This window comes from Physeter macrocephalus, chromosome 9, assembly GCF_002837175.3.
Source record: "Physeter macrocephalus isolate SW-GA chromosome 9, ASM283717v5, whole genome shotgun sequence".
In the NCBI taxonomy this organism is placed as follows: domain Eukaryota; kingdom Metazoa; phylum Chordata; class Mammalia; order Artiodactyla; family Physeteridae; genus Physeter; species Physeter macrocephalus.
Window position 1 is genome coordinate 96,464,398 of NC_041222.1, and position 8,898 is coordinate 96,473,295.

Here is an 8,898-nt window from a genome sequence, read left to right on the forward strand (position 1 = left end):
TTGCGGAGCACAGGCTCCGGACGCGCAGGCTCGGCGGCCATGGCTCACGGGCCCAGCCGCTCCGCGGCACGTGGGATCCTCCCGGACCGGGGCACGAACCCGTGTCTCCTGCATCGGCAGGCAAACTCTGCACCACTGCGCCACCAGGGAAGCCTCTATACGTCACAATTTTAAAATTCATTCGTCTGTTGACAGACTCTAAGATTTGTTTCATATCTTGGCTATTGTGAATAATGTTGCAACGAACATGAGAGCACAGATAATTCTTTGAGGACTTACTTTCATTTCCTTTGGATATATACCCAGAAATGGGATTGGTGGATCATATGGTTGGAAGCTTCTTAAGGGACATAGTAAATTAGAATCTTTGGAGTTGGAGCCTGAAAGCTCTCTTTATTTTTATTTATTTATTTATTTATTTTTGGCCACGTGGCTTGTGGGATCTCAGTTCCACAACCAGGGATCAAACCTGGGCCACAGCAGTGAAAGCCCAGAATCCTAACCACTAGGCAACCAGGAAACTCCCTGAAAACTCTCTCTCTTTTTTTTTTTTTAAGATTAAAAAAATATATATTTTATTTTATTTTTGGCTGCTTTGGGTCTTCATTGCTGTGTGGGCTTTCTCTAGTTGCGGCAAGCGGGGGCTACTCTTCCGTTGCGGTTCGTGGGTGTCTCATCACGGTGGCTTCTCTTGTTGCAGAACATGGGCTCTAGGCGCGTGGGCCTCAGTGGTTGTGGCTCGCGGGCTCTAGAGCGCAGGCTCAGTAGTTGGGGTGCACGGGCTTAGTTGCTCTGCGGCATGTGGGATCTTCCCCGACCAGGGCTCGAACCCGTGTCCCCTGCATTGGCAGGCGGATTCTTAACCACTGCACCACCAGGGAAGCCCAGATTTTTGTTTCTGTTTTTGTTTTTGATGTGGACCATTTTTAGTCTTTATTGAATTTGTTACAATATTGCTTCTGTTTTATGTTTTGGAATTTTGGCCACGAGGCATGTGGGATCTTAGCTCCCCGACCAGGGATTGAACTCGCACCCCCTGCATTGGAAGGGGAAGTCTTAACTACTGGATCACCAGGGAAGTCCCGAAAGCTCTCTTTTTAAGAGGCATCCCCTGGGAATTCCCTAGCGATCCAGTGGTTAGGACTCAGCACTTCCACTGCCGGGGGCCAGGGTTCAATCCCTGGTTGGGGAACCGAGATCCCACAAGCCATGTGGTGTGGCCAAAAAAGAGAAAAAAAAAAGAGTCACCCTTGTCAGACATATGAGCTAGCAGTAATATCTTTGGGTGTGGTAGTCCACTTTTTCCTAATAATTTGTTAATGTGTAATGTATAAATTTTTGAGCATGTAGTATGACTGATAACCATGGAATCAGGGGGCTCCAGATGTAAGAATTTATCAATGCCTTAAGATAATATATTTGAAATCCTCGTTTAAAAAGCATTTTGCGGGCTTCCCTGGTGGCGCAGTGGTTAAGAATCCACCTGCCAATGCACGGGGCACGGGTTTGAGCCCTGGTCCGGGAAGATCCCACATGCCGCGGAGCAACAAAGCCTGTGAGCCACAGCTACTGATGCCCGTGCTCCACAGCCACTGAAGCCCGTGCGCCTAAAGCCCGTGCTCCGCAACAAGAGAAGCCACCGCGCTGAGAAGCCCGCGCACCTCAATGAAGAGTAGCCCCCGCTGGCAGCAACTAGAGAAAGCCCACGACAGCAACGAAGACCTAATGCAGCCAAAAATAAATAAGATGAAATAAATAAATTTAAAATATAATAAAAATAAAAAACCTTTTGCTACCAAATTTTAAGGTGACAAGTATTTGGAATAATTCTGTAGAAAGAATTACAACTACATGGCTTTTTAGGTTTTCTTACAAATTATTCATAACTTCTATGAACTGATCATCAAGTTATTACCAATAAAGTCTCAATTATGAAGGAAACAATTAATAGAGAATAAGGTAAAACCTTCTGTTTATCCAAATATTTATCAAGTTCCTACTATGTTCCAGAGATTATGTATCAATCCAAAAAATGAACCACTGGGTAAAAAGATTAAGGAGCTGTGTATGTGTTAACAGCTATGCAGGGAAAAGGGCCCAGATCACAGTATGTGATTGTCAAATCCATTGGACTCTTGGCTAGTGGAAATATGGTTTGCAGAAGGGGGCAGGTAACAGTTTCACTCAGATGGGTAATTGTCAGGCCCGCATCGTTATATTTAGTTCTGGGCATCATTATATGACGGTTTGGAATAGTTAGACTATATGCAGAGGATATTGACTGAGATAATACACTGATACATAGATCAAAGCTGGATCAAGGAAGGAAGCTTTGAAGAAGCTAATTACTGTGGAGAAGAGAAAATTTGGAAGACATTATTATATTCCAATATCTAAACCACTTTTGTGTTCATGTTGAAGAGGTCCCAGATGGGAGAGCCAGACTCTGCAGAATACAGCTGCAGTGAGGTACATTTCTGTACAATACAGGGAAGAATGACTTAGTGATTATAGCCATCTAAGAATAGAATAGATTTTAGTCCTTGGTTAGTTGGAAGTTTTTAAGCAAAGGCTGAGTGAACACTGGAGGGCATCTTGAATAGGAAATTCAAGTATCCATTGTGAGAACTGGGCTAGTTAGTGTGAATTTCCTTTCAGCTTTGAGCCTATACATTTCTGTTATTTAAGCATAAAACATGTACTGGTGCCATAGCTAAACTCAAATGCCACCTTGAAGATCTACAGCATGGAAATAGACATACTTCAAACAAATAGGCCTTTTGAATAATACTTTGTCTATGTTACAGAGCATTTATGATCATTTAATAAGCAACACTGAAAGTAGATTTCAGAGATAATGTTTAATTTCATAAAGTTTGCATTTCACACCAAGGAGATTTCAGGTTGTATATTTATAGACAGTACCTCCCATGAAAGCATAAGACAAGATTTTTGGTTGCAATTTATAAACAGAAAGTAATGGCATGAATTTACTAATCTTTCCGTCATCTTTAAATATACGTAATGTTAAAAGACCAAAACAGAAATTTCTCAGTTTTAGGGTAAAGCCATGGATTAAATCACATCTGTGTATACAGTTATAATGGACTACAACGTTTACTTTAATGTGGAAAATCTGGAACATAGACTTTATCATCATGCTCTACTACCAGCATTAGAATGGATTTTAAAATTAACTTTATTCTTTTCCCTAATATATACAGATTATAGAATATTTGGAGAAATGCAAATATCAAAGGGGAAAAAATTATTCATTGAGCCACTGCCCAGAGACATTTCTGTGAGCACCTTGTGCATTTCCTTTGTATTTTCGACTCTACATATCTGGTGTATGTTTGTTGTACTACTTTGATCATATTGTATCAGTATTTTGTATCCTTTTCCTAAAGCACAAGCAATTTCCTCTGTTTTCCCAAACGTTTGATGACATAATAATCCTCCTGGTGGATTCACTATTGTTTTCCTTAAACACCTGCTAGTGTAGGATATTTTGGTGATTTCATAGTGAGTTCTACACCTTGAACATCGTGGGGTGAATTGTCATTATAGTCTAGACTCTGCAGAGTCTTGGGAAACTGTCTTCCAGGCCGAATTTATAGATATTAAGAAATTATGTAAAAAGCTGACATCTGCTTAGAATATTCCCTGTAAAACCCTTGAATCTGTTCCATATCAGAAAGCATGGCTCTGATGGGTTTGCCAGAGTTTTAAATCATATCATTTTCTCTTTATAAAATTTATTTTATTCAAGTATGGTTGATTTATAATGTGTTAATTTCTGTTATACAGCAAAGTGATTCAGCTATGCATATATATGTATTCTTTTTCATATTCTTTTCCATTATGGTTTATCACAGGATATTGAGTAGAGTTCCTAAACGATATCATTTTCTAATCAGGGACCTCTCTCTTTTATTTTTATTTTTATTTTATTTATTTATTTTTTGGCCTCGCCACATGGCATGCAGGATATTAGTTCCCCGACCAGGGATTGAACCTGTGCTCACTGCAGAGGAAGTGCAGAGTCCTAGCCACTGGACAGCCAGGGAAGTCCCAGGGACCTCGCCTTTTACCTTTGAGTTGATGGTTTTTTCTAGACACCCCAAGTTCTAACTGCCTAGAGGAGAGGAGCATCTAAGTGCCACTTCTACTTACTGTGGAGGAGGTTTGTGTTCATCTTAACTCCAAGGAAAAGAACAACTTTCAAGTGATTCTCCTCTCATGATATAACATTCTTTAAAAAGCCTTCCTGCAAAAACCCACGGGTGAGTCCCATTAGCTCCATTCTGCTGGTGAGATTGTGGGTGTCCTTTAGTGCCTTTCAGCTCAGATTGGAAGCAAAACACCTCCAGGCCTTACAGACTGAAGGACGTCATCAGGAAAACCCAGAGGGAGTTTTCCTCTTGGTGTGCCTAAGCTGAACCCAGCTCTGCTAGGAATTATTACTTTGTGCATCTGACACGTGGTCAGTTGTTGAAGTTCTGGCTCAGGCTCACATGGAAAAATGCTTGCATAATAGCATGTGGTTCATGTTGGTGAGGGAATGATGTCCTATGGGATTCTCTTAGATAATATGTATTCGGGGACAAAGGACCAGTTGGAAGTAGTTGGGATGGCTCTGCCTATAAGCAACTTACATCTTTAACCAACTATTGCCTAACAAATGTAGATCAGCATGACCAAGATAATTTGTAAAATGTCTCTTTCTTCCAGGATTAAGAAGGGTGAGGGAAAACGCTTATGATACAGTAAGTGACAAGGAGCCAACATATCATTGGTTTTCTTCCCAAGCCAGAGAGATTTATTCACTCATCCATCAATCCAACAAATTATGTGGCTTATGATATGGAGGTGAATATGACATACTTCCTACCCTCACAGAACTCAGTCTAGTAACAGACACATATTTAGATAATTCTAACATGATCTAGTAAGAGAGAAGTGCATTAGATTTTTTTATACATTTATTATTTTGTAATTTATTTGGTTATTTTTGGCTGTATTGGGTCTTTGTTGCCGCACACAGGCTTTCTCTAGTTGCGGCCAGCAGGGGCTACTCTTTGTTGCGGAGCATGGGCTCTAGGTACGCGGGCTTCAGTAGTTGTGACCCGCGGGCTCTAGAGCACAGGCTCAGTAGCTGTGGTGCACGGGCTTAGTTGCTCCGCAGCATGTGGGATCTTCCCGGGCCAGGGCTCGAACCCGTGTCCCCTGCACTGGCAGGCGGATTCCTAGCCACTGCGCCACCAAGGAAGCCCCAGTGCATTAGATTTTATGAGAATATTTTGGAATGGCATCTAGCTCAGCTTAATGTGGGTAGGGAATGGGGAAAATATCAGAGAAGCCTTCCTGGAGGTAGTTACATCTACATTTTTTTGTTTGTTTTTAATATTTATTTATTTATTTTGGCTGCACTGGGTCTTAGTTGCGACAGGCGGGATCTTTTTTTTTTAAATATTTATTTATTTATTTATTTATTTGGCTGTCCCAGGTCTTAGTTGCGGCACGCGGGATCTTTCATTGTGGCGTGCAGGCTTCTCTCTAGTTGTGGCACTCGGGCTCTCTAGTTGTGGCGTGCAGGCCCCACGGCATGTGGGATCTTAGTTCCCCGACCAGGGATCAAACCCACGTCCTCTGCGTTGGAAGGTGGATTCTTAACCACTGGACCACCAGGGAAGTCTCCACGCAGGATCATTTAGTTGTGGGCGTGTGGGATCCTTTTAGTTGCGGCATGCGGACTCTTAGTTGTGAAATGCGGGATCTAGTTCCCTGACCAGGGATTGAACCCAGGCCCCCAGCAGTGGGAGCGCAGAGTCTTAACCACTGGACCACGAGGGAAGTCTCTACATTGGTTTTTTTTTTTTTTTTTTTTCTACATTGGTTTTTAAATAATCAGAAAGCGTTTTGTTGGCTGAGGAAGGAAAGAGAGGGATGGGTATGTGGGTGGGGGTGGGGTGAGTGGATGGTGATGTTCCAGGAAAGAGACAGTGTCTGCCAAGGTACTGAGGGGACACGGAATTAAGACATATTCTGGCAGTGCTTGTTTGAAATTTTTTTTAAAATAAATTTATTTATTTAATTAATTTATTTATTCTGGCTGTGTTGGGTCTTTGTTGCTGCGCGCGGGCTTTCTCTAGTTGTGGCGAGCGGGGGCTCCTCTTTCTTGTGGTGCACGGGTTTCTCATTGCGGTGGCTTCTCTTTGTTGCTGAGTATGGGCTCTAGGTGCGCAGGCTTCAGTAGTTGTGGCATGCAGGCTCAGTAGTTATGGCTCGCGGGCTCTAGGGCACAGGCTCAGAAGTTGTGGCACACGGGCTTAGTTGCTCTGCAGCATGTGGGATCCTCCCGGACCAGGGCTTGAACCCTAATCCCCTGCATTGGCAGGGTGGATTCTTAACCACTGCACCACCAGGGAAGTCCCTTGTTTGAAATGTTTACTGGACATCTGTAGAAATGTCACGTAGGCAAGTAGAGGTGTGTGTCTGCAGTTCCAAGGCAAGAACAGAGCTGGAGATCTAGATTTGGCAGTCACTGGTAAATACATGGTATTTACACCTGTAAATATCTGTAAATACTGAATGAAGTTGCCCAGAAGGGTGTGAAGTTAGAGAAGAAGACCCAGAGAGACAGATTGCCTTAATATTTAGAGGGTGGTCTGAGAGGAGGAGCCAGCAAAGGAAGCTGAAAGGGGTGCCTAGAAAGTTTGGGGGGAACCAATAATGTGTCAAGAAAAAAAAGGGTCTCATTAAGCATGGTGTGATCAGCAGCTTCAAATGCTTTGGGGAAGTAGAGAAAGAGAAAACCAAAGAAGTGACCATTGCATTTGGGAACTTGAAGATCGTTAATGACCTTGACAGAAACTGTTTCTGTGAAGTAGCAGGGACAGAGCCATAGTGCAGAGGATGGAAGATAGAATGTAAGATAAGGACAGGGAGATGAACAAGAGCAACTCTTGTCTTTGGGCTAATGGGTCTTCTGGCCTCTCTTCCTAAGTGCCATTCAAAGGAAAGGGAGGGAGTTTGTGGTCCACTGAAAAGACTGCCCAGGGTCAAAAAGTGCCAGGTCACTCATACCAGGGTTCCAGAGGGCACTGATCCTTGCTTATTAGGCTCATCTCAGCTTCCACAGACATGTAGTACTTTCAGGACTCTATGTAATGTTCTTAGAACAGCACACAGCACATAGTCAGTGCTATATGAACTTTTGTTAAAATTATCTCAGTTTCTAGGCAAGCTCTTTGGTGCCTAAGAAGAACAAATCATTTATGTAGACCAAATCATTTTTTCAGGAAGTGTGAAGACACAAATCTTAACACATGGCCAAAAATGAAGCATAAAAAAGAAAAATGACTTGTGTATAGGGGTGCCAGTCCTCTAGTTTAATGATCTATTCTCTCTCTTTTCTGGTTAAGGTTTTTAGAGAGTATAGGATTGAGCTATCGAACAAGGGCAGAGAACATGAAAAGGAAAACAAAGAGTAAAGGCATATCCAGAGAAATACATTTATGAAATCAACCAAAATAGAAGTCAGTACAGCACACACTGCATTAAAGTTTTTTATCTTTCAGGTAGCTGAAAGATGACAGATACAGGGTGGATTTTTAGTTTTGGTTTGTTCATTGGTTAGATGAAAAATATTAACGTAGAAACGGAGGAATAATAATACAACGGTGCAGCTGTTCCACTGTGGAGGAATTCTGAAACCGAACTGCTCCGCAGATCAAGAATAAGGCAGAAAGTGGAGATAATGGAGAGGGAAGTGTAAATAATCGTAAACTTCTCCTTGGTCTCTGAATGCCTTATCACTCCTTTCTGCCTGAAGGTTAAATCCTGGATGTTTTCACAGTTTTCATGTGGAAATTGTGGTTCTCTATCTTACAGGAATATTGTGGAGATTAAGTGAGATATGTAAAGTGTACAGTATATAGTGACTGCATCTTTAGTGCGTCTTTGAAAGTACACATACCCTCTTGACTGATGACTGGTGTTTCCAGTTTACTTTTTCCTTATACCCTTTAACTCCACTGAAGATGCTTTCAATACAAATCTAATAACTGCAGCTAACGTTTATCATGTACTCAAATTAAGTCATTTAATTTTCGAAACAATTCTATAAGGTAGGATTGTTACCCTCTTCTCGTGCGTGGAGTCAGCATTTGGCTTCCTGGCTTCAGCGCCCATCTTAACTACTATTTCTACACTTTTGGCCGGACAGACCTGGGCCACCCTTTCGGGCATATTCTGCTGCTAGCAAACTGAGTTTTCTTTTTTGAAACCACTCTTAACTGCCTTTCTTTGCCAAGGGCTCTTGCCTCAGTTCCAGGGCCCATGAGAAGGTAATTTAATTCACCCAGATGGCACCAGCCCAGCTACCTCCTCAGATCTGCGAACTTTCACCTTGGCTGAGCAACGAGTCAGCGCTACCGTCCCTGTATTTCACTGGCCGCGGGGCTGCCCCGCAGTGTCATTATTTTAAGTAGCAATACAGTACGGGTATTCTCTGCAAAGACACAGGACCCCACCAGTCTCTACGAGCGACCACGTTAACTGGACCACTGAGGCGGCCCCAGAGTCCAGGCACTGGCGCAACGGTGTGGGCACCGATGTGCGGCAGGACCTCGGACTGGGACTGACAGGGCGGGCAGAGGGAGAACCGCCTGAGACACGGAGCGCGCGGGCCAGGCCGAGGGGACACAGCAGGCGGGGCGAGGCGGGGCGAGGCGGGAAGGGGCGGGGCGAGGCGGGAAGGGGCGGGGCCAGGAGCCTGCCGGGCCGCTCCCCCGCCCCTCCCCCTCCGCTCCCCGCTCCAGCCCTCGCCCCGCCCCGCCCCTCCGGCCCAGGCCTGCGGCTCCGCCCTCCTGGTGACGTCACTGGCCAGGCCAG